This window comes from Oryctolagus cuniculus, chromosome X, assembly GCF_051225735.1.
Source record: "Oryctolagus cuniculus isolate XC-2025 breed Fujian yellow rabbit chromosome X, ASM5122573v1, whole genome shotgun sequence".
Classification (NCBI taxonomy): Eukaryota; Metazoa; Chordata; class Mammalia; order Lagomorpha; family Leporidae; genus Oryctolagus; species Oryctolagus cuniculus.
Genome location: NC_142888.1, coordinates 12,397,044 through 12,424,576, shown reverse-complemented (window position 1 = coordinate 12,424,576; position 27,533 = coordinate 12,397,044). Strand labels below are relative to the sequence as shown.

General features: G+C 39.9%; 1 long non-coding RNA gene across 1 annotated transcript in view; it reads left to right on the top strand.

The window, feature by feature from the left end:
- The first annotated feature begins 238 nt into the window (after window positions 1-238).
- Window positions 239-27,533, top strand: part of LOC149119558 (uncharacterized) — a 109,838-nt gene continuing 82,543 nt past the window's right edge. Inside the window, exon 1 of the long non-coding RNA XR_016228325.1 lies at window positions 239-384. This is a non-coding gene — a long non-coding RNA (uncharacterized LOC149119558). The remainder of the gene's footprint in view (window positions 385-27,533) is intronic.

The following is a 27,533-nucleotide window of genomic DNA, read 5'->3' as shown; positions in this document are numbered from 1 at the left end:
CAGGAGAACAGTTTATGAAAAGGTGAGTTTGAACCCTAGCTCTAATGTGAATAAAGTTACTTGGTGTTATAGATTAACCAGTACTTGGCTCCCCAGACGCATGCAAATAGTAAAGCTCTGAAGTCCCACATTAAGGGTTGATGGATTAAGGCTGGAGACTTGATCTCGTTATGGCATCCGAGAGGTGGGCCAGGTGGGAGGTCTTTAGGTCACCGCAGGCTTGCCCTTGGCTATATGCCAAGTGAGTGTGCTCACTGCAGGTCTTTTCCTCCGCTTCCAGACTCACCATGCGCTTGTTCCTGTGCACACGTTCTGCCATGGCCGGCCTGCACCGAAGTTCAGGCTAACGGGACTGCCCGATCCTGAACTGTGACCCTCCAAACTGTAAGCCAAAGGAAATCTTTTCCTTGCTAAGTAGATCCTCTTGGGCATTTTAGTTAAAGTTACAAAAATCTGACTAATTAATATGGAATTTTGGACTAATCTCTCCTTGCTTCATTTGTGATATAGGAATTATATTTCTTTTTACAGCTATGAAAATTAAATGGGTTAATACATGAATATGTTAAGAACTTAAGTCTACTTTCCCATGTTTATAGCCCTTGTCTATACTCCTGAGGAATAGTGTTTTTTCTACTGACTACATGTTGAAATCTTTATTTAATGGAAGGTTAAACTTGTGATTATAAACTAAACAAAGTACGTCATTGTAAAAATTAAAAGAAAGGGAGGGAGGGAAGATAGTATAGGCTGGGAAGTATCATTATGCTGTTAAATCAGAAATCGTAAAATCATGAAATGTGTTCACCTTAAATAAAATTTTAAATAAAATTTTTAAAAAACTAATATCTAAAAAAGCTGAATAAATGCTATCTGTAATCATAATTGTTATATCCACATGGATGTCTCACAGGAAATTGACTGCCAGCTGCTATGATTTGAGCATAGTTTGTCCCTTCTGAAACTCATGTGAAATTTAACATATTGGGAGAGATTAGGAGAGTAACACTTAATCCAACTAGAGAATTTAGAGGCAGGGCCTTTTAGAACTGATGAGGATTAGATAAAAATCATCATAGTGGAGCTCCCATGGTTACATTTTGGTAGCTTTCTACTATGAGAGACTAGAGGACAGAGAGTCCCTTTCTCCTGACATGAGATGCTCTGTGCCATTTCAGTACTCTGCCAGCAACAAGGCCATCACCAGATGTGACCTCCACAACCTGGGACCAGAACTGTGAAACACAATAAAACTCTTCTCTTTATAACTTCTCCAGTCTCTGGTAGAATGTCATTAGAAACACGAAATGGACTGGCGCCGCGGCTCAATAGGCTAATCATCCACCTAGCGGCACTGGCACACCAGGTTCTAGTCTCAGTTGGGGCACCGGATTCTGTCCCGGTTGCCCCTCTTCCAGGCCAGCTCTCTGCTGTGGCCAGGGAGTGAAGAGGAGGATGGCTGAAGTCCTTGGGCCCTGCACCCCATGGGAGACCAGGAGAAGCGCCTGGCTCCTGCCTTCAGATCAGTGCAGTGAGCCGGCCACAGCACGCCAGCCGTGGTGGCCATTGGAGGGTGAACCAACGGCAAAGGAAAACCTTTCTCTCTGTCTCTCTCTCTCACTATCCACTCTGCCTGTCAAAAAAAAAAAAAAAAAAAAGAAAAGAAAAGAAAAGAAAAAAGAAACACAAAATGGACTGAGACACCAATTTAGGGGAAAATAAGCATCACCGTTTCCCTCTGAAGCTTGCTTCTCCTGTAGCATTGTTTCTTGCCCCACTCTCAATTACTTAAACCAAAAACATGGGAATCACCTAGGGTTCTTTCTGTGCCTGGACCTTCCACATGCAATCAGGCATTGTGTCTGTGAATTCTACTTTCTAAATTACGCCCCTTCTCTTCATCCCCACTTGGAGTTATGATTATAACTGAGCCGTCATTATTTCTTGATTTTCACAATTACTTTGCCACTGATTATCTTGAGACATGGATCGCTCCTCTTGTAGTTAGCAGCTGAGATTGCCCCAAATGATTAATATCTCCTTGGTGCGTGTTCTTGTCAAGAATTCTCCTACACTGCATCAGAGTGGTTATTTGTTATTGTTTGGACTGATGAATATGCTGAAAGTGACAGTGTGTGACTTCTAAGGTGAGGATATAAAAGATATTACAGCTTTCTCTTCAGTACTTTGGCTAATAGTCATGCTGCCGTGAGGCCTCACATAATACCATGGAAAGGCCTACCTAAATAGAAACTGAGGGCGCACTGGCCAACAGCTGAAAGAACTTGCCAGTCATGGGAGTCAGTTTGGAAGTGTATCTTCTAGTCCCAATCAAACCTTAAGGTGGATTCACCCCCAGTCAACATTCTGACTGCAAGCACATGAGGACCGCTAAGTCAGGCCATTGAGTCCAGCTCCTCTAGAATTCCTGGCTTACTGTGAGAGAAAATAAGCCATTATTGGTTTGTCAAGCTGCTGTGTTTTGTAGAGATTTACTATACAATATCTCTCTGGGGCAACTCAACCAACAGACTAATATGAGGACAAATATTAAGTCATGTCGCATTTGGGTTAAAACTTTCAAGGAGCTCTATTTGCTTACCAAATTAAAGTCAAAACTCTGAGTCATCATGAGATCTTAAATGGCCCCTTCCTGCACATTTGTTGTCTCTGATCTCCGTAGAATTTACATGGCACACACCCTTGCAGGCATACACACCCATACACATATCACTGCATCTTCATGCTTTTGAATATGATCATTTTTTTCCTTTTGAAATCTCCATGTGAACTTACTCCAACAGAGTACTTCTCAGCAATTTCTCCTCCACAGCCTTTCTGGATTTATCTTGGCAGATGTCTTTTAAGCTATTGTTATACCCTATGTATATTTCCTAGTAGAGGAATTATCATATTTTTGGATAATTTGTGTCTGTCCATCCATTATACCCTTCCTCCATTAAATTGTGAAATCATTTAGACCAATACCTAATACTCTATAAGCATGAATAGTTACTTTATGGTTGGATTTTTAAATAAGTTCCTTCTAGTAAAAAAGTTTCACTGAAGGAATTCATCTATCTCCCCAATTTCTTCCTGGGGTGTCGCTCCCCCATTCGCGGAGGAACGACACCAGAACCTGCACTGTTCTTTTGTCTGCTCGGCCCTTCCTGGGTTTGCTGCCGGTCCCTCACTCGTGGAGGAACGACGCCGTCCCGGGTTAGCTGCCGGCCCCTCCACCTCCGTGGAGGGGGCGGCACCCCCCACCGCTTTCCCCACTTCCACAGAGGAGCGGCACACCGCCGGCCAGCTCTCTCGGGTGCTGCTCAGATGTTCCTCAGGTGTTCCCTCAGATGTTCCTGGTGCATGTTGTTTCTCTCCTCCTTTATAGTCTTCTTCCACCAATCCCAACTCTGCTACCCACACGCCGAGCACGCTGCTCTCCTCCAATCAGGAGCAGGATCAGCTCCTGCAGCTTATCAGTCAAGTTGGCGAGAGGCAGCTGCATAGAAGTTTACTCCTCCCCAGCGCCATATTGTGGGAGAGCAGATGCATAGAATTAGTCCTAATTCCAGTAACTTTGTCTAGCCTCAGTTGCTCCCCACAGTTCCCCCTTTCTTTTTATTTTTTGGCGTTGATATGCGCCTGTCTTTGGAGCCCCGCAGCACACACTCTGCTCTGCTTGCTGGAGTTGCCTGCAGGTGCTTACAGCCCTACCAATCAGGCAAACCGAATCCGGGTCCTCTCTTCGCCATGTTGTGGGGAGGCTTTTAGGCACTAATGCGTGCCTGTGTTCGGTGCCCTGCAGTGCATGGTCTGCTCTGCTCTGCTAGAGCTGCCCGCAGGTGCTTACCGCCTTACTAATCAGGCAGACTAACTCTGAGCCCTCTCATTGCCGTGTTGTGGGGAGACTTATTAGTGTTGATAACGTGCCTGTCTTCGGTGACCTGCGGCGGGTACTCTGCTAGCCGCCCGCAGGTGCTTACCACCTTACTAATCAGGCAGACCAAGTCCGAGCCTTCTCATCGCCGTGTTGTGGGGAGGCCTTATTTTTCTCTATTTCTCTATCTCTGGGCATTCCTATTTCTCTTATTTTACTTCTATCTGCCAGCATTCCTATTTCTCTCATTTTACTTCTATACTTCTGTTTCTCTTATCCCCACGGCTTCCTGGCGCCCATCCCGAGGTGGCTTCTCGATGCCTCGCCCCGCGGCGGCTTCCCGGCTCTGCGCAGCTTCAGCCCGCGCTTCTCTCCTCTGTGCAGCTTCCGGGCTTCGCGCACGCTCCATGGTCTCCACGCCAGCCCCGCGCTCTCCTATCTACTCGCGCCCCGTGCGCTCTCTCCGCTTGTGCCCCGCGAGCTCTCTCTGCGCTCGGCGGCTTCCGTGAATCACAGCCTAGCTCACGTTTCCGCTACTGGTTTAGTTTTCAGTCTAAGTTCCCCAGGCTAACCTGACGAATTCCAACCTAGCTTACGTCTCCGCTTCCGGTTTGGCTTCCCGTCTTTTGCTCCCCGGGCTGACTTGACGAATCCCAACCTAGCTTACGTCTCCACTTCGGCCTACCCCCGCAGCTTCATTTTCCCTAGCTTATATTTTTCTCTACCCAGTACTTTTCCCAACTTTCTTCCAACAATATTTCTCTCTCATTTCTCCTAGCTTCTCCCCACAGCCCGTATCCAAGTCTAAGTTTTTTCTAGCTTTCACTTTCACTTTCAACCTTAGATTTCTCCTAGCTTCTCCCCGCAGTCCGTATCCGAGTCTATGCCTAGGCTTTCGATAGCTTCTTCTGGCACCTTTTCCGTCTGGCTTTCCCTAGGCTCTTCCCTAGTCTCTCCAGTATTTTCCCGCTTTTTCCCTCCTAGGTTTCATATCCGAGTCACAGCACCATTATGTCGCTCCCCCATTCGCGGAGGAACGACACCAGAACCTGCACTGTTCTTTTGTCTGCTCGGCCCTTCCTGGGTTTGCTGCCGGTCCCTCACTCGTGGAGGAACGATGCTGTCCCGGGTTAGCTGCCGGCCCCTCCACCTCCGTGGAGGGGGCGGCACCCCCCACCACTTTCCCCACTTCCACGGAGGAGCGGCACACCGCCGGCCGGCTCTCTCGGGGGCTGCTCAGATGTTCCTCAGGTGTTCCCTCAGATGTTCCTGGTGCATGTTGTTTCTCTCCTCCTTTATAGTCTTCTTCCACCAATCCCAACTCTGCTACCCACACGCTGAGCACGCTGCTCTCCTCCAATCAGGAGCAGGATCAGCTCCTGCAGCTTATCAGTCAAGTTGGCGAGAGGCAGCTGCATAGAAGTTTACTCCTCCCCAGCGCCATATTGTGGGAGAGCAGATGCATAGAATTAGTCCTAATTCCAGTAACTTTGTCTAGTCTCGGTTGCTCCCCACACTGGGGCATGTTACCTGCTTCCTTGAATTACTCTTCACTTTAAAGAATATACCAGAGTACTTCAAAAAGTTCACAGAAAATGGAATAAAAGTTTTATTTTGATGCAAAAAAAATTGAATTCTGTGTATCACTTCCTATAATACAAATTTTTTATGAACATTTGGAAGGTCACTTGAATGTCTTCACAGGAGTCAACAATTATCTATGTGTTTTCAATTATGCTGAACAAAGACCTTGACAAAGACTTCATTAATTCAAGTTCTAGCAAATTTTCATTGACCACAATTATATACAAAGTTATGATAATATTACAGCTTCATTTGCTTCCTTTATAATATTGCCATGGTTTGAAATTCTCCAAAGTTCTATATTTGATTGTACCTATGGAACTTATTTTGATTTTGGCAGCATATTTATAAGTTTGAAAAAGGGAATATTAGCCAGAATTTGAATCTCCTTAGTTTTATTGCATATTGCCATCTTAAATCTTATGTATATGTGTCACAAAAATTATGAACATTATAAAAACTTAAGGAAAGTTAACATGAGAAGAAAATATAAGAAAATGGACAATTATACTAATGTAAAAAAGCTTATTAGAAAACGTTGTTTTTAAATTTCATTAACATGATAATAAGTGAATTGTCAGTGTATATATTCTATATTAGCTGAAAAATGACAGTTTGTATCAGGATATTAAAACATTCACAAATCTCATTTAAAGACCTTGAACTACATAAAAATTAACTTTTTAACTTTTTGCTTAAAAATATGTGAATTAAACTATTGTTTGAGTCAAAATGGTTTTCAGTTGGGCAAATAATATTATACTGTTTTTCAGCAGATATGAGCAATATGTTTATCCAGTCAGAAAAATAGAAATATCTAGGGGCAAAATGGTTCTTTATCTGTTATAGTACAAATAGTTTTCTTCAGAACACTCAGCTATTGGAAGAAATGTTTTATGAGCTCTAAGAACACTCAAATCTAGTCAATAACCACTATATATATATATATATATATATGCACACACACAAAAACATCACACAGTACCACATAAATATGTACAATTTTATGTGAGTTAAGATTTTTTGAAATTATTAAAATCTATTCAATAAAGTATTGACAGAAAATATCTACAAATGCCATTTAAAATTTTTCCTTCAGATTTTTTTTCAAAGATTTATTTGATTTATTTGAAGGAGCTATGGAGAAAGGTAGAGTCTGAGAAATCTTCTATCTGTTCATTCACTCCCCAAATGGCCACAATGGCCAGAGCTGAGCCGATCCAAAGCCTGGAGCCAAAAACTTCCTCCAGATCTCCTATGTGGGTGCAGAGGCCCAAGGATTTGGGCCATCCTATGCTGCCTTCCCAGGTGCACCAGCAGGGAGCTGGATCGGAAGTGGAGCAGCTGGTCTCAAAGGAGCACCCACATGGGGTGCTGGGGCTTTAGCCTACTGTGCCACAGCACGGACCCCCTGAGATGTTCTCTTATGACTGTTTGCTTTTTTTTAAATTAATTGTTATTTATTTATTTAATTTGGGAGACATACCAAGAAAAAGGAAAATCTCTCATTGGCTGGTTCATTACTCAAATGGCCACAACAGCCAGAGCTGGTCCAGGCTGAAGCCAGGAGCTAGGAACACAAGCAGGGTCTCCCATTTGGGTGGCAGGGACCCAAGTACCTTAGCCATGAAGCCATCACCTGCTGCCTCCCAGGGTGTACATTAGCAGGAAGCTAGAATTTGGAGCAGAGCCAGGACTCAAAACCAGGCACTCCTATATGAGATACCTGGGTTCCAAGCAGTGTCATAACTGCTACACCAAACACATGCCCCATTTGCTTATTTTTATTTGTGAAACACAGCCAGACTAATCAGTTCAGTACTCAGTATTTCAAAATGTGTGGGTGAAAGTCCAGGATTCATGAAAACCATTGATGTGAAGCTTACATATATATGAGCATGGTCATGTTTCTAACATGTAAAGAAAATTATGGAAATAATTAAATAGTTCTAAATTAGCCATTTCCAGGGTTCTGGAAAAGTGATAGGGCAGGACTTAGAGTACCACAAAACAAAATTATTTTCACAATTCTTTCACATTTTAATACATTTAACAATTTAGTTCCCTTATCAAGTCAGATAGAATAATAAACATTGAGCCAAGTACATCTGTTACTAAAACATTTTATTAATCTGTATTCAGAGCACTTATCAAATAGAAAGTTGAAATAACATCAGTGTTAACAAACGTGCTTCATTTAATTGTTTTTTTTTTTTTTTTCCTGTACTTGCGGCTATTGTAGATGCTTATAGCTTGCCAGAAGTCAACCTCTGGCTATAAACTTTAGAATCACATACTAAATACAAATGTATTATGCGATTATCTATTGTTCTACCTTGATTATTCATATAGAGATACTCAAGGATAATTGTCTTTGTCCATTTTTACTGCTGTAGCAGAATACTTGAGACTAGGTAATTATAATGAACAGAAATGTATTGGCTTAGAAGTCTGGTGAAGGCCTTCTTGCTGTGTCATTCCAAGGCACAAAGCAAAAGAGCAAGAGAAAGCCAACATGCAGAAGGCAGTTTTTACTGGCATTAAATCTACCCTTAAGGGTGGGGCCCTCCTGACCTAACCACCTCTTAAAGGCCCCACCTCTTAATCCTGTTAGAACAGCAGTTAAATTTCAACATGAGTTTGGGAGATGACAGGCATTCAAACCATAGTGGCTATAATGAGGAACAGAAGTTTAGCCAGCTAATGTGTGATTAAAAACAGGATTAGTTGTAAAAATGTGAAGTGAAGCCATTTGCTGATAATTCATTTACTTTCAGACTATTGGAAAAATATGTAGAATACCATGAGAGAAATAGCTCTCCTGTGTTCACTTATATACTGCAAAGGCCCACAATGGTACCTGGTACACGTTTGGTGCCTGATAACTATTTGTTGAATTACTTGAATGAGAAAATGCACAGGTAATTAGTGAGACCTAACTTGGTTTCTTTATAGTCACTGAAGGATTATGTCGTAATTGGTTAAATGACAATCTTGACCATGAGGCGCATGTTAAAAGGGCAAATACATATTCTAATGTTAGGCAAGAACATTTTCAATTAAATTGATTTAGACAACAATAATGATTGTATGTTTACCGTGTCCCAGGCAAACCACTAAAGTACAATTTTTAGAAAATATGGTCCATGTTTATATCATGTTAATATCTTAGAGAACATCTACAACTGAAGACATGATAGTCTTTATTGGTTGGGCATATTCAAAATTATAATTAATTAGGAGTTAGCTCTTCTTTATTCAAATGTACCTACATCTTCATTGCAGCATATTTTCCTAAGAATCATGAATTAGCTGTTTTGCAAATCTGGTAGCTGTATGTACTTTGTACTCTGTGAGGATACACATTATACAAATGGATGAGATAGCTAAATTCAGACACTGTTGAGAGCAAATGCCAAAATCTAACTGCAAAATGTTCTGAATGCTTTTAGGAAAGTCACCTTGGGAAGTTCATCCTAAGCCAAATAATAGCCTAAAAACCTGTTCTCTTCCTCAATTAATAGCAAAAAATGAACAAAGCCATGCAGAGTTATGGTGGCTTAATAGTTCATAGAATTCTTCTAACCATTGGACACTTTCTATGTTGCACCTGGTCAGTTCAGTCTGGCCATATCTTCCAACTAAAAGGTCTTGAGAAAGTGTCACTCAAAGTTATATGCAAAAGATAGAAACAAATAAATAAAGATACCTACAAAGGTTGACTTGAGTCCCTTTAATGTACCAGGAGCATGGAAGAGACCCCTATTTACAAAATATCACTTAATCCCACCTTTCAAGTTTCTTGGATCATATCCAAAGGACTTAACCTGGCCAATCATCTGTCTTCTTGGGAATTACTTCAATGGAGATGATCATATCAAGCATTTTTGTTGGCTTTTTTTTTTCATCAAAAGGGCTGACTGACTTTCCTGCAACAACCCTAGGTACGAATAATAATTATTGTGTAAAATAGATAATGTTGGGGTCCATCAAATCTTAGAGTAAAACCCTTAAACTCCTAACTCAGTTTAATGTTCTAAAAGACACAGTGGCATCATACTGGTCTATACTGATGAATCACACAATTCTTACCACCTTCTAATTATCAGCTCCAGATAGATGCATAGACAGTCTCAACTCCAAAACTGCTCTTTCCTTCTGGCTTTACTTGACAATAGTTGGTGGCACTTCATTCTTGACATTCGCTTAAGCTAGATATTGTGGCCAAAACCTTAATCTTCAACCTAGACTGTCTTCACTACAAGTCTATTCTATCATCATCCTCATCAGTATTTATTCTCTTGACTGGCCTTGCTCTTTTCTAAGAAACTAGCATTACTCCATACATTGTTCTCAGTGAAGACAGCATTTGTTGAATATTTCAAATTAACATAATATTCATAGAGGAGCGTGAACCAGCTAAAATATTTCCACTGTTTATTTACAAACAAAATTCTATGATTGTGTACTTTAGACAGAAATTTAAGAAAAAGGAGATGTTGGAGTGAACTGTTACCTGAAATGTGTGTAAACAAATGTTTGTGTTTATACTCACAAGGATAGTTATGTATTTGGGGAAGTTTTAAAATCTACTGTATAACAGGGGCCGGCGCCGTGGCACAGTAGGTTAATCCTCCGCCTGTGGCACTGGCATCCCACATGGGTGCCAGTTCTAGTCCCAGCTGCTCCTCTTCCAATCCAGCTCTCTGCTGTGGCCTGGGAATGCAGTAGAAGATGGCCCAAGTCCTTGGGCCCCTGCACACACATGGGAGACTAGGAAGAAGCACCCAGCTCCTGGCTTCAGATCGGCATAGCTCTGGCCATTGCGACCATTTGGGGAGTGAAGCAACAGAAGGAAGACCTTTCTCTCTCTCTCTCTCCCTCTCATTATCTGTAACTCTATCTCTCAAATAAATAAACAAAATATTTTTTAAAATCTATAGTATAACAAATTATACTAATGATCTTTCGGGTGATTACTTCATATTTATAGATGGATATCTTCTTGATCTGATTTTTTAAAATAAAGGCATTAAAAGATTTGTGAAAATAGACTTTAAAATCTTATCAATTATCAGAGTTCATCAAAGTGTTGTTCCAAACTCAAATTATCAAGGAATCATAAATATTTATATTTCTACTAACCTTAGTAGAAAAGTACCCAGGACTTTACCTATATGTGCAAAGATTTTGGAATATTGCTGCATTCAAAACATGAATGGGCTCCTCCATTGAAGATAATATGTTTTAGCATTTGTTTTAGGAATGGGAAATCTCACTTGATGATATTTAGTGTGCACATAATTAGCAGGCTGAAATGTGCACATAGTATTTCTGTAAAGGAAAGTCAAACCCAGACCTTCATATCTTCTTTAATAATAATTTTATGCAAGATTCTCCACCCTCCTCCTTTCTCACTTGAACCAATAATGGACCCTCGAAGAGTCTGTTAGCTAGGCTCATTCTTTGGCATCTTGACCATACATATTCTTTGTTGGCCAGTTTCATTTAACTCACTTCAGCAGTTTGGTAGCTGATTTATTTCTAAAAAAATTTTTAAAAGCTCTTCCTTTATGAATAATTCAAACCTTCACTGGTTATAAAAATTGCATCTTTGGCTCTCTCCACAGCCAACTGCTTCTTTCAAGTAGCAGTTTCCAATCCATGAGTTTCTATCACAGGCCTGACATCTGGGGGAAAAATAAAACCCAAGATTTGTTTTAAACAAACTTTCATTTTCTCTACACAGGTGCCAGGATTAGTTTATTTTTATTGTTGTTCACCAGAAAACAAAGTAGTTAATATCATCTCCAGATTCTGTGTTCTGGGATTCTTTTTGTGTGCTGACGTTTAAAGAGGAACAAAACAGGAACATAGAGCTGTAAATAAATTACTTAAGATTGAGCACATCTGCAAAATTTGGATGTTAAGAATATATTTTTGTCCTCTGTAGAGAAAGAGCTTCTAATTTTCACAAATAGATTTCTACCATATTTTTGCCATGTATTTGGAAAATTAATTTTGCCTAGATAAAATACATTTATTTTCAAGGCTCAACTTATTTTTAAACATTATTAAAGATACTATTCTGATTAATTCAGCATCAAATTAGGGAAATTTTTCAAAATTCATATTTAAGTGGCCTGAAATTCATTTTACATGTCTAATTAGAATGTACACAGTTGAGTTTTGAAATTACTTTATATGTATAGATTGTTTAGTATTTTTTTTCCTTAAATGGACAAATGAAAAGTCATTCTGTTTAACAAAATATATTATAGTTAAACTTTCATAGGTTTGTTTTAATGTTGATCTGTTGTCTAATCCAGTTGTACTTAATATATTAAAAATTTCTACTTGTATACTTAATACATTCTACTCCTTTACCCCCTTAATACCTATTCATCACATAGACCAAGAGTTATCTCAACCCATGAGGGAGATTAATATTGACTCAGACTTCAATGGAAGTATGAGACAGCATGCTGCGTAATGGTACTGTCATTGTTAAACCTGCTAGGAGTCACTCTGTGTAGAAAAGTATGCATTATCTTAATTTAGCCTCAAAAGTCCCTACATCTGTGTACCACTGAGAATAGGATATAGTCAGTAATGAGGTCTGAGCTAAGCTATGTTTTATGCTGGAATCGATGGTTTCTGATTTATTGTAGCATTTATCTTGTTCCATTCTACCTTTAAAATATAACATATTCCAACTGTGGATGGTGAAAGTAGATTCCAAGTAGCTTTGGTAATTGTGTAAGATTATTAGGGCCAAAAAGATACTTAAATGTTGTTTTCAGTCCCATTTTGGGCAAGGGAGAATAGTTTTGTTTAAAATTTTAGCATTTTGGTAACTATTTAGTCCCCTTTTTCAGGGCTATATGTAGGACAGAACAGATTTACTTCCTCTGGACATAACCCAGATACTCTTCTTTCTGGTATATTGTTCTTGATGAAAGCAAAGTTTTGGTGACATGTGTATAATGGTGCCAAGGAAACCATTCGTGATATAAAAAACTAATCTTATTACTGTCCTTCTTGTGAGCCCCTCTGGATTAGTTTCTAACAAGATTCTACACTGTACTCCTTTGTGGCATACATTGTGTTAAAATGGTACATGGGGCCTCCAAATTATAGATTGGGTTCCCATGTCACATAGTACAAGATCTATTTTCTCCTGTGGAAAATAAAATAAACCAGTGGCAAAGGCCACAGCAAAACAAACACTCACATTTTGGTATGGGAGGTAGAGGCAGGTTTAGGCTAAAATCTGTGTGGTGCTAATTGACATAATGTACTGACAACTCAAGACCATTACTTAGGGAAATAATGACATTTTCATAATAGTAAATCAGCCAATGAGGCAGCATGTTGGGTGAGAAGGTCAGACAGGGATGTGGGTGTCATTTCTATCAGGTAATGAGGGAAGTGGGGTACATTAATTTCTTTCATGTCGGAATTTTTAAAAAGTAGTAAAAATAAGTTTACTTCTGATTTCAAATAAGTGGTACAGTGTTTTGGTTTCTCTTACCATCTCTTCTTTGGACAGTGTTTCCCAATTCTCCCAGTGTCTGTATGGTGAGATCAATGGTGAAAAATAAGGGTTCTGGAGTTAGATTGCTTAGGACTTGTTTGGAAGCAGATGTTGTATGGCATTGGTCAAGGTTCATAAACTCACAAAGCCTCAATTCAAATTACTATTATTTCTAAGAAGGAAAATAGTGGCATTTCTCTTAGGCTTTGTTTTTGTACCGCCAAGAATTAAGTAAAATACGCACAACGTTCCAAACAGTGTTTGGCATAAAGTAAGTGTGCAAGCTGTCAGCTATTATTAGCGACACCTCTTTATAACTTTACATCAATGTTGCAAGACTAAAAGACTTCTTCTCCACTTATACATGTGAACTATTTGTTGCTGGAGGCAAAAAACACTAAAACTGTCACCTGCTGCTAGCAGAGCTTGTTTTTTCTTAAATGTAAACTTCAGTAAATGATAGGAGAGCTTGCACTATTCTGTTTCCTTTGGACATTTGGATATAGTTGAAATTCTCAGTACGCTTTCTTGTTTGATTTGGACTATTAAAGTACTAGTTTGCATTGGAATACAATTTTTCTTAAAATTTATTAATTTGAAAGGCAGAATTGGAGAGCGTGGGAGAGAGGGGAGGGAGAACTTCTATCTACTGGTTCACCCTCTAGATGACTACAACAGCCAGGGCTGAGCCAGGCCAAAGCCAGGAGCATGGAACTCCCTCCAGGTTTCCCATGTGGGTGTCAGGGGCTCAAACTCTTGGGCCATCAGCAGCTGTTTTTTCCAGGCCATTATTAGCAAGGAGCTAGATGGGGTGGAGCAGCTGGTACTGGAAGCAGCACCCATATGGGATGCTGGTGCCACACACGGCAGCTTTATACATCACACCACAACTCTGGCCCCAGAACACAGAACTTGTCTGGAACGATCGAGTTAGGAAAACCTTTTTCTTTTTTCCTAATTGCAGGGCTTACTTTGCATCTAGGGAGACATTGTTAGGGGGAGGTTCTTAATCTCTCTCCTGCCAATAATTAGATGATTGTAAACAAGATAATTAGCATTTGCTTTCTTTTCTACAGCATTGGAAGCAAAATGAATGTGAAAATAGAAAGATGTTTCTGCTTTTGTGCCCTTCACATATTGTTACATTTGTGAGAAATTGGAACAATAATGAATTCAAAAACCAATTCCAAAGAAAATGTAACTTTAGAGTTTGTTGTAAAATTTAAGTCCAGGTCTCTGGACAATTTCAGTCTGAATCCATTGTTTGATAAATACATGTCAACTCTACTCTAATTGTCTAAAATCTAACCAACCTTTACTTGGCCAAATCCCCTCTTTTACATTTATGTCTGATTAAAGAGAAAAGTCAGAAAAGTATTTTTTAAGTTTTCTTTCCAATAATGTAATAATGAGCAAAGTGATCCCTCTTAAAGACCTTCAGCAGTGAGCAGAGATTGTATGGAAAAAATAGACATTTACATTCCATTTTGTTACATGACAAATACATTTACATTCACTCCCTTGTTTCCATTTATAAACACAAATCAACAAATACTTGAATTTTCTGTCTTTATATCTGAAAATTTAATATATATCTTGTTCATTCTCAATTCATTTACTCCAAGTCCAACTAAAGGTGGAGATGCGGAGGGAGAGAAATGATATGATACAAATAGGTAATGGGATTCAAACAGGCAAAACTTCCCATCCTCCTGGACCTTGCCCATCTCTACTAGAAATCAGATTTTGAATGATTGTTTCACAAGAGCACCAGCAAAGATAGAGAGGCAAGCCACAAATGATGAGGCAGAAAGAAATCTAGACTGTTTCATTCAGGTAGGAAGAGTAAGGAGGAAAAATTAATATAGGTAAAATAATTACAACATGATTTATTTTATTTTATTTATTTATTTTTTTGGCAGGCAGAGTGGATAGTGAGAGACAGAAAGGTCTTCCTTTTGCCGTTGGTTCACCCTCCAGTGGCCGCCACGGCTGGCGCACTGCGGCCGGAGCACCACGCTGATCCGATGGCAGGAGCCAGGTGCTTCTCCTGGTCTCCCATGGGGTGCAGGGCCCAAGGACTTGGGCCATCCTCCACTGCACTCCCTGGCCACAGCAGAGAGCTGGCCTGGAAGAGGGGCAACCGGGACAGAATCCGGCGCCCCGACCGGAACTAGAACCCGGTCTGCCGGTGCCGTTAGGTGGAGGATTAGCCTATTGAGCCGTGGCACCGGCCTACAACATGATTATAAAGTGTATACACTATAAAGAAAACAGCTAGGTAAATTGATTAAAATGTAGATTGCTGGGAGATTATGATGCCAAGATAATATGTTGGGGCTGAAGTCCTATTCCTTTGTAATTTTTTTTTTAACTTTTATTTAATGAATGTAAATTTCCAAAGTACAACTGATGGATTACAATGGCTTCCCCCCCATACCGTCCCTCCCACCCACAACCCTCCCCTTTCCCACTCCCTCTCCCCTTCCATTCACATCAAGATTCATTTTCAATTCTCTTAATATACAGAAGATCAGCTTAGTATACATTAAGTAAGGATTTCAACAGTTTGCTCACACACAGAAACATAAAGTGAAAAATAATAGATGATTTTTTTTAAATGATGATGAAATCAGATCAGACCTATTGTCATGTTTAATCCCAGTAAGAGTCAAGTTGGGAATTGATAATTTCTTTCTTTCTTTTTTTTTTTTTTACAGAAGATCGGTTTAGTATGCATTAAGTAAAAATTTCAACAGTTTGCACCCCCATAGAAACACAAAGTGAAATATATTGTTTGAGTACTCGTTATAGCATTAAATCTCAATGTACAGCACATTAAGGACAGAGATCCTACATGAGGAGTAAGTGCACAGTGACTCCTGTTGTTGACTTTACCAATTGACACTCCTGTCTATGGCATCAGTGATCTCCCTATGCTCCAGTCATGAGTTTCCAAGGCTATGGAAGCCCTCTGAGTTCTCTGACTCTTATCTTGTTTAGACAAGGTCATAGTCAAAGTGGAGGTTCTCTCCTCCCTTCAGAGAAAGGTACCTCCTTCTTTGAAGACCTGTTCTTTCCACTCTATTCCTTTGTAATTAATAGCAGCATTAATTTTATTTCAATGTATATTTATTTAATGGCTATTATATATAAGATACTGGGCCAAGCATTGGGAAATATGGGAGCAATAGGATAGCTAGGGCTCTGGCACCTGTGAAGCCTAGAGTATTATTTCTAAATTTTTTTAAGTTGTAATAACTATCACTTAATGAGATATTGCAACATCATTGTGCAGCATATGATTAATTTAATCACAAGAACAGATTGGAGGCTATTTAAGTTTTACTGCATGCACACAGAAACTGCGTGACACAGAATGGCCAATGCCATGCCTGAGACCACATTGCTAACAATTAGCAGTTCTGAGTGTCCTGCTATTCCCGTTAGACATTACCTGCAGCAATTTTCTAATAAAGCTCAATAATTAAACTGAAATTTATGAGTTAGAAATTTTGTGGCATTCATCACTTTAGTGTTATAATAGATTTTAGAGCTGAAGGGAACTTTTAAAAATATCTAAGTCTCTAATTTTCTTCTCATATCTAATGTCCAAGGGTGATAGGAGATTGCTGCTGGTTTGAGCAATAGGGTGTTTTGACTCCACAGGAAAGAACCTTTCCCCCACACTTAACAACTCACACAAACTCAGGCCAGCTCCCATCTCTGAAGATGCACTAACAAGTAAAACACATAGACTTTGTCCTCACAAAGCTTAGTGTCTAGTTGAAGTGAGTGAGATGATTTTTAGGGTCAGCCAATAGTGTTGTGTTTTATCATGAAACCCATTAACCATCATCTTAAATTGTAATTGGGAAAGGTAAGGCAATCCTTAAGATATTGCTATGAATATTGTCCCCTTTAATTGCAAGTCTGCTTTGAGATCACCTTTGTAATGACCTATTCTTTTTGTTCTAGTCCCATTTCTTCTCCTTCCTCTCATCAAAAAACTTTTTTTTTAAATATTTATTTATTTATCTGAGTTACACAGAGAGAAGGAGAGGGGGAGGGGGAGGGAGAGAGAGAGAGGTCCTCTATCTGCTGGTTCACTCTCCAATTCACCACAAAGGCTGGAGCTGTGCTAATCTGAAACCTGGAGCCAGGAACTTCCTCCAAGTTTCCCATGTGGGTACAGGGGCCCAAAAGATTTGAGCCATCTTCCACGGCTTTCCCAGGCCAAAGTAGAGAGCTGGATCAGAAGTGGAGCAGCCAGGTCTTGAACCGGCACCCATATGGGATGTCAGCACTGCAAGCGGTGGGCATTACACACTATGCCAAAGTGCCAGCCCCAAGGTTTTAATTTCAAATGCCATGAAAAACTACCTGGTTCAGTTGCCTAAATGGTACTGCATTATTTTTTGGAAAATGCTGGCTCTCTAGAAATGAAATAGAGAACATACATTAATTTTAAATTGTTCTCATGCTATTACATATAATATTTGTCAAGTGTAGACATTAGATTGAGAAACATTGATATAAAAATTAAGCCTTTTTACCATTACTGTATTTTTATTAAAGATGAGTAAAAGCCTGATAAGTGATTTAAGTATTAAATTTAGCAAAAATCATTTTTTCAGTTTAAATTACTTAAATGTCAAAAGATGGGCATTCTGCAGAGGAAAAAGAGCTAATTGGTGGTTTTCTCTCTACTTTCTCTTACAAGTATTCTTGAGGAAGTAATTTTAGGTCTCAAGAGCAATAGAGAACCAAAGTATCTTGCAGATTTTCTCCAGTCATTGCTGTACCCAGGTATAAGAGGTTCAAGAATTGAAAGATTACCAGTGACATACTGATGACCTCAGTACTCTATAGATAGCACATGTTGAGAGTCAGAATTTGCTATAGAAAGTATGACATGTCACCAAGGAATTATTAAAAGTATATAGTCAAGAATTTCCATCTCAAGGTATCAGATGTCATTTAAACACCTAAATGTAAATAATTCGTATGAAGGTAGCAAAGGGGTAGCTGCCAATGGACAGGCATGCCAAGAGAATAGCAAGTAAGATGCAGAAATTTACAACTTGTTGCAGCAAAACTAAATAGATGAAAAATCTCTAAATCTATTACAATTTAAATTATTTACCAAACAAAACTGTCCAGAGTGAGGTTTTCTGTTGTGTAAGTTTATAAGTGACCAAGTAGCTAACTGTGATGATATTTAACATTTACAGTTAGATATTTAAAAAATTTTTTTCTCTTGTATTATGTGGACCTTTTCCCATTTAAAAAGAAAGTCATCATTGATCATGATTGAATTTTGGAGTAAATATTCTTTTCTTAAAAAATCAGTTGAAAGGCAGAGTTAGAGACAGACAGACAGAAATCAATTGGTCTGCCATCCTTTGGTTTATTCCCCAAATGGCTGCAGTAGCCAGAGCAGCCTGTGCTAGACCAGGCCGAAGCCAGGAGCTTCTTCTAGGTCTCCAACATGGATGCAAGGGCCCAAACACTTAGGTCTGCTGCTGCTTTCCCAGGCTATTAGTATGGGAACTGGATCAGAAGTGGAACAGCGAGAACTCAAACTGGCACCCACATGAGATTACCTGCTACACTGCAGTGCCATCTGCAAACACTCTTTTTTTTTCTTTCTTTATTTTTTTGACAGAGTGGACAGTGAGAGAGAGAGACAGAGAGAAAGGTCTTCCTTTGCCGTTGGTTCACCCTCCAATGGCCGCCGCAACTGGCGCGCTGCGGCTGGCGCACCGCGCCGATCCAATGGCAGGAGCCAGGTGCTTCTCCTGGTCTCCCATGGGGTGCAGGGCCCAAGCACTTGGGCCATCCTCCACTGCACTCCCTGGCCACAGCAGAGAGCTGGCCTGGAAGAGGGGCAACCGGGACAGAATCCAGCGCCCCTACCAGGACTAAAACCCGCAAGGCGGAGGATTAGCCTAGTGAGCCGCGGCGCAGGCCGAACATTCTTTTAATATGGCAAAACACATGCTTAGCTATCAAATTCTACCCCACCATACATATAGACTCACTTATAAGTAAGAATAATGCTTACAGTATTTATAGCATATGGATTATAATAATACACATTATTTTTTCCAATATTGTGTTATTTCCATGATGTTCCCAGCATAGTGCTTTACAAATTGTAACTTGACATTATAAGTTTAGATTGCTTTAAGTCTCTCAGACCTTTTATAAGATATAAATTAGTTATATTTGTGCTGATTTTTTTCTCTGGAGAAGCGTCCTCAGAAACTAGAAAGCAAAGTTCATGTTTTTCAGATTGGTCAATCTGGTCATAAATATTGTTGTGTGTACCTAGAACAGCATAATTCTGAAACATCGGGATTATGAGAAAATGTCACTGTCAAGTTGACAGTCTATCTCCTTTTGCTATGGTGTTAAAGCTATAGAACTTAGCTCAGTGAATACAAACAGAAGACACTAAATACTAATTAAGTCAGTGGATGCACTGCCAATGTCTTTAATCAATTCCATATAATTTCATAGATGTACATGTAATATTTTTATTAAAAAAAAGAAAACATTCACAGAACTCAAGTATTCAGAGATACCACTATCCATATAGAATTCTTAGCCTCTCAGTTTCCTAGTCTATTCTATAGAAATTTCCACCACATGTATCACCCACTCCCTCCCATGGTTCTGCTCTAACACTGTTGCCAGTAACAGGGATCTCTCCATAATCTGAATTGTAAGCATTTTATTCTTCAAAGACCTCTAGCCAGAGTGGCATGGAGGGGGGCTCCCAAGAGAGGAAAAAATCCCTAAGGGCCAGTGGTACTGGGGTTTTTAAGCACAATTTTGGAGAAGAAAAAAACTTGACATTTAGTTAAAAGCTGGAACAAAACCTAAAAGACCTAATAAAACAAAAAGAGCCATCAGAAGGGTGGGATACTTAATTTACTTTACAATAAACTAGGATCTCAGAAAGAATTGCTACTTTTTTGCTATTCTCATAAGATGGGAAGCTTTCAATGAGTGGGCAGGCAGCCTCAATTTCCACTGGGACCACCCTGACTGCCTCTTAACCCATCTGAGTCCTCACAATGGTGACTGCTCAGGTGAGCCCTTAATGCTTCCTTTAATCATACAAATTTCCCCTAGCCTATTCTCACTGTCATCGCAATTGTTTCATCCCTTCCCTATATCCATCACCTCATCCTTTCCTTCCATTACCTCTCTCAATTTATGGTCATTTTATTTTTTTAGAGATTTATTTATTTGAAAGAGCTACAGAGAGAGGACACACGCGCACACACACATGCACACACATACACACACACATGCACCGATCGATCTTGCCTCTGCTGGTTCATTACCCAGATGGCCACAACAGCTAGGGCTGGGCCAGACCAAAGCCAGGAGCTTCTTCTGGGTCTCCTCTGTGGGTGCCAGGGGCCCAGGCACTTGGGTCATTCTCTACTGCTTTCCCAAGCACGTGAGCAGGTAGCTGGATTGGAAGTGGAGTAGCTGGGACTGGAACCCAAGCCCATTTAGGATGCTGACCCTGCAGGCAGTGGCTTTGGCCTGCTATGCCAGAGCACTGGTCCATCGTGTTGGCTCTTAAACTCAATCCAGTCAGTTTTTAACTACTACTCTTCAAAAATCAATTTCATCAGGTCATAAGTATTCTATACACTGTGGAATCTGGTGGTCAGTTTCCCACACTCAGGCTTATAGTTCTTAACATACCAACAGTATTGCAGAATGCTTATTCTCTCCTCCTTGAAGCACTTAAAAAAATTGACGACAGGGAACCACATCTATACTTAATCGCTGTGTCACCTGTCATTGTTGACAGTTCGTTCTCACATCCTCAATCTTTAATATAAGGCTATCCTAAAGCAAAGTCATGAGACCTCTTCTCTTTTCTTTCTAACTGTTTAACCCTGGTGTCATAAACCTCTAAAAAGTCACTTCTGAGTCATCAGTTTCACAATTTATAACTCCATGCCGGACACCTTCTCTGAACTATAGGCTTTCATATCCAGCTGCTTGCTCAGCATCTCCACTTGGATGGTTAAGAGACATTGTGCACTTAATATGAATAAAACTCTTCTGCCTCCTTAAACCTATTCCTCAGTCTTCTTCATGGCACATATTAACAACTCCAGTCTTCCTGTTACTTAAGCTAAAAACTTGGAGCCAATTTTTTTTACTTTTCTGCATATTTTGCCTTTGATTTTTCTTTTTTAATGTAGTAGGAATTATTCAAAGTGTGCAAAGATGATTTAGCATTCAAAAAAAATCGCAAAGAAATGACAAATGAGGCAATGGACATGCCAATTACCCTGATTTTATTATTACACACTGTGTACATGTATAAAAACATCACATTTTACCCCATAAATATGTGCCACATCATCTAGCTATCCCACTTCTCAAAATATATCTGAAGAAAATGAAATCAGCCTATGAAAGAGATAATCACACTCCCATGTTTATTGGAGCCAATTTGGACTCCTTTCTTTTCCCTATGTCCTTCACACAATCTGTTAAGCAACTTTATGGAATTTGACTGAAAATGCATGAAAGATTCACTTTGATTTTCTTCACTTTCATTGTTATGTCCAAGGCATCAGCATTTCTTTTCTTATTTAAAAAGATTTATGTATTTGAAAGGCAGAATTAGAGAGAGGGAGAGACACAGAGATCCTCAGTCACTGGTTCATTCCCCAAATGGCGGCAAAGCCCAAGGTCAGGCCAGCCTGAAGCCAGGAACCTGAGACTCCTCTGCTTCCCAGGCACATTAGCAAGATGCTGGATCAGAAGCAAAGCAGCTGGGACATGAACCGGAGCTCATATTGAATGCCAGTATTGCAAGCAGAGGCTTAACCAGCTGCCCCACAATGCAGGCCTCAACATCAGCATTTCTCACCTTGATCGTTGCAATAGTCTCCTAATTATCCTATTATAGTCTATTCTCAACACAGCATCCAGAGTGACCTTGAAACAGACAATGTCACTTCTCAAGACATCACAGCATCTCTACTAGAGTACAAACTAAAGCCTTTATAAAGGCCAACAAGTTTGGCAAAATTTCCCTTCAAGTCTGGGTCCTCAACCTCTATTGTCTTCACCAAGATCACTCTTTGCTAGGCGCCTCCTTTCCTGCTTATTCCTTGAACTGACTAAACACTGTCTTATCTCTAAGAGACCTTGGCACTTGTGTTTTCCTCTTCCTATATTGTTTTTCTCTACACAGGCACATGCCTCACTACTTCCCTTAACTTTCATTTTCAGACGTAATCACACACTAAATGATGCCTTTATTCCCTACACTTTTCAAAATCATCAAAGCTTTTTTCCTGCCCATTTCTCTTTGGTTTATGTTCCTGCAAAATACTACCACCTGGCAACAGATAATGTTATACCTATTTATTTGGCTTATTGTCCATTTTATCAGACTAAAAATGAAGTTCCATGAGAATACAAAATTAATAATTATTAAAGATTTTGTATCCTTTCATTATTACTATTGTTGTAATATCTGTAACAAGGTGTCACAAAATATGTCCTCAATAACCATTCTTTAAATGAATGGAGTTCATTCCCATAATTTGGAATGCTAGTTTACTTAGGCTTTTTCTTTTGTAACAGTCCCTTTAGATGGATTTGTTTCTCATTGAAACTTGATACGGAAATATAATGAAAAGAATTTAATTCATTGTGGTTTTTTTATGTTAATATAATAAATTATATAGTACTGTTAAAGTAAAAAGTGCCATTAGTTTACAGTAAAAAGCAACAACTTTTTAACACTCAAATATGAACAGCAATTTTCTACCTTTTATTTAACCAAATTAATTTAAAAATAAGATTATAAACTGCAAGTGTGATTCATCACAGAGTAAATCACTGTGTACAATTTTATAAACTTAGAGAAAACTGAATTCAAACTATACTGAAAACACCATCTTACCTTAAGCAGCACAGATTGAACCACTGTGATAATCACATTTACAATTGGCAAATAGAGCACAAGCAAGAATAGTGCACTTTATTTGAAGCATTTCAATAGAGAAAAATTAAACTATGCTTTCAAAGGTAAGCATAAAACATATCAAATGTAAATAAACATAACATTCTCAATCATTAACATTCAGATCTTTAATTCACATAAAATTACAACAGAATATTTTTTCATTAGTTTAATAGAATAATATGTGAGTAAAATGGTATGGTCTTATCTGTGGTACCAACTTGGGCTCTAGCCCTGTCACCATTTTGTACGATAAGCTTCATTCTAAATCCAGCCTGGCTCAGTAGAAGTCAGGTGACCAAATAGCCAAATCACAAACATCAGCTCCACTCTCACCCTGAAGGGATTTGCTGCTCCCACTTCCTTACCTCTGCAAAGCTGTATAAAACCTGTTCTCCCAGTACTGCCTGCTGTGCTCTCCTGCACAGGGAGGCAGCCTGTTGGGTTTCCCCCACCCAACAATAAACTTTCTCCCTTAATCTGATGTTTGGTGTGCTTTGTGGTGATCTTTCATAACAAATATGAAAGAGTAGTCATATATACTTTACATATATATGTGAAAATTCTACTTTCAGAAATGTTTAGAATTGTCAGAATAATTTAGGACTATTCTAAGAAGCAGAGTCAATATTGAGATAGAAATCAATGTCTAGATTATACATTTCTGGCACTGTTTGAAATTAATCTGTGACAACAGGAACACATGGTGAAATAGATCCTCAGTGTTGCTATTTTTTATGGTTGGATATGGGAGAGCTTTTTATTTTAAAAGATTTATTTACTTGAAAGAGAGAGAGAGGTCTTCCATCCACTGGCTCACTCCCCAAATGGCTGCGATGCTGTAAGTGTGCCAGACCTATCTCAGGAGCTTCTTTCCTGGTCTCCCATGTGGGTGCAGGGGCCCAATCACGTGGGCCATCCTCCTTTGCCTTCCCAGCTGCATTAACAGGGAGCTGGATTGGAAACAGAGCAACTGGAACTTAAACCGGTGCCCACATGGGATGCCTGTACCACAAGAGGAGCCTCAACCATCCTTGTCATAGTGCTACACTGGTCCTCAGTCTTCTGGTCTATAAATGTTAAACCAAGGGGTCTCTGAAATCTCATCTAACTATGTGTTAGTGTTATGGGTGAAACAGCAGCAGAGAGAATATTACCTCGGTTCTTTGTCTTACATGTAAGAAAAATTTCCAAGCAAGGCAGAGAGAAAGCATTTAAAAGTATTTAAAAGCAAGATTTATTGGACTTGGAGACCTCTAGCAGAGTGGCCTGGAGGGAGGCTCCAAGAGAGGCAAAACCTGATGGGGATGGTGGTAATGGTGTTTTTTTTTTTTTTTTTTTTTTTTTTTTTTTTGACAGGCAGAGTGGACAGTGAGAGAGAAAGACAGAGAGAAAGGTCTTCCTTTGCCATTGGTTCACCCCCCCATTGGCCGCCGCGGCTGGCGCGCTGCAGCCGGCACACCGCGCTGATCTGAAGCCAGGAGCCAGGTGCTTCTCCTGGTCTCCCATGGGGTGCAGGGCCCAAGCACTTGGGCCATCCTCCACTGCACTCCCGGGCCATAACAGAGAGCTGAACTGGAAGAGGGGCAACCGGGACAGAATCCGGCACCCCGACCGGGACTAGAACCTGGTGTGCCGGCGCCGCAAGGCAGAGGATTAGCCTATTGAGCCATGATGCCAGCCAATGGTGTTTTTGAAGTACAATTTTGGAGGAAAAAATACCTTGATAATCAGGACAAAACCCATCAAAAGATCTGACTTGGGGCTGGTGCTGTGACACATTAATTTAATCTTCCACTGTTAGGGTCGAAACGCATCGGCCACCCGAGAAACGACTCCAAGAGACACTCTCATGCAATCAGGAAGGGGTTTATTTTTCCAGCATGCTGGGGCTCTCTGAACATGCAAGAACAGAGCAGCCCTGAGGAGAAAAGGGTCAGGGTTTTTATACCATTTGAGGAGGGGGCTGGGGTCAGGCACAGGTTATACATTGACAAGAAGATTTACAATTGTTTAATTGACTACAGATTCAGTCTAAGCTGATATTTACCAGGGTTACAAAAGGAGGGTACATTGAGTAAGGTTACATTTGGGTCACTGTGTCACCAAAGATTTACGAGTACTTTAATCATCACAGGTCAGGATAGGGTCGCATGTATACAACCATAGTTTATAGGAACATCAAAATAACATATTACCTGAGTTAACACAGAAGTTCTTTGACTATTGTTAGGTGTACCTGGAAAACATTAAGTTCCCACTATGCAGGAGGGGAGGGCAAGTAAGCAATCATTTTTCTTTCATTCGTAACTATTAACTATTAACAAAGGGGGGTGAACTAAAGGTTACCAGCATACTTCTAGGAAATAGTCTCTGAGTAAGAGAGTCTAATGGGGGGGGGGGGGCTATGGGTCTTTACAATCCTCACGCTATTATTTCACCACCTGTGGTGCTGGGATCCCACATGGGTGCCGGTTCTAGTCCCAGCTATTCCACTTCCAATCCAGATCTCTGCTGTGGCCTGGGAAAGCAGTAGAAGATGGCCCAAGTCCTTGGGCCCCTGCACCTGCGTAGGAGACCTGGAAGAGGCTTCTGGCTTTAGATAGGCCCAGCTCCCGCCATTGTGGCCATTTGGGGAGTGAAGCAGCAGATGGAAGACCTTTCTCTCTGTCTCTCCCTCTCATTATCTATAACTCTACCTGTCAAATAAATAAAATATTTTTTAAAAATACAAGATCTGATTTATAATCATTTTACCCTGTCTGGCTTGCTCATGAAACAACAAGAGCAATCACAAGAGTGGAATATCTGATTTGTTTTACAGTAAACTGGGACCTCAGAAGGGTGGAGTCCCTAGTGCCTTGGTATTCACATGATAAGACTGGAGATTCCTAAGGAAGTAGGGCAGGCACTTTTGATCTTGCTAAAGATAACTTTTGGGGAAGAAAGAATTTTGTACCCTCAATTTCCACTGGGACCATTCTGACAGCCTATTAACCTGTCTGACTCCTCTTATTAGTTTACAAATTTTTCTTCTCTATAAAAAAAATTGTACAGTTTGCAGGTAATCATGTTTTAGAGTCTTAATGACAATCCAAGAGACTAAAATTCCTAATGTTTAATGAGAAACTACTTTCCATTTTTCCCAAAATTCCTATTCATCTAGTTGATTTTTGCTTACCTTTTAGTTATTAGTTTCACTTTTTTTTAGATTTTATTTGAGAGGTGGAGTCACAGACAGAGACAGAGAGAAAGGCCTTCTGTTCACTGATACACTTCCCCAAATGGGCTGATCTGAAGCCAGGAGCCAGTAGCTTCTTCCAGGTCTCCCATGGAGGTTCAGGGGCCCAAGCACTTGGGCCACATTTTACTGCTTTCCCAGGCTATAGCAGAAAGCTGGATTAGAAGAGCAGCCAGGATGTGAACTGGTACCCATAGGGGATGCCAGCACTGCAGGCAGAGGCTTAGCCCCCTATGCCACAGCACTGACCCATAGTTTCCACTTTGTAATGGAAGCTTTCTCTAATCCCACTTTATTGTAGTATTCTACACCAGCACTATGTGTTAGAATTTTTACAATGATGGAAACATTCTATATTGCACTATTCAATATAGTAATGGCCACATGTGTCTATTGAGGACTTGAAATGTAGCTAGTATGAATGAGGAACTGAGTTTTTAACTTTATTCAATTTTATTAAATTTAAATTTAGTCATTCTTATGACTAATGGATATTCTATTGGATAGGATAGTTCTCTCCTCTATTGCATTTGTCATCATTATGACAATGCATTGCTTTGTGTAATTTACTTGACTAAGACCTCACTTCATTAGATTTCATTCATCGCAGTTAAATGGAGCATGTGTATTTTTGTTCATCTTTGGAGCCCTTTACAGTGACTTAATTTGCCAAGCGATAAGCATCTTTTCTTTCCTCTTCTTAGGTTACTTGTAGCATATCTGTTGATTTCAACTTCCTTCTTTTTGACCTTTCTTTCTGACTCAGTCTTCCATCAGCTCCCCCCTCCCCCAGATCTGTCAAGAAAGAGAAAGTTAATAACCAGGTTCCAGGTCAAGAATGAGATTAGATTCACATTCAAGCGAGAGAAGGTGAGTTTTGAATTTTGAAAAGAAACCTTTTAAGGGTCATGTAACTACTCAGGTGTTATCAAAAAATTATTAATGCTGCATATTCCTAATTTTGGAGGCAAGTGCCACAGTGCCACAGGGCAGTGGAAAGTTAGAATGGTGACTTGCAAATGAGTCAGAAAAGCACATACACTGGTGTTCTCCTGCCCCATTTGCTAATGGAAAACGCAACATCAGGAAGCATGCCTTTCATAGAGAATGACATATCTAGGACATTGGCTGGGATTTATAGTCAACCATCTTTCAGCTGCTTCATTGGCTTTTACTATTCATTTCAATTTCCACATAGAGAGAAAAAAGCATGGTGCATAGATTAGCATATATCCCTGTCATGCTTCTTTGGGCTGCTGCTTTTACTTGT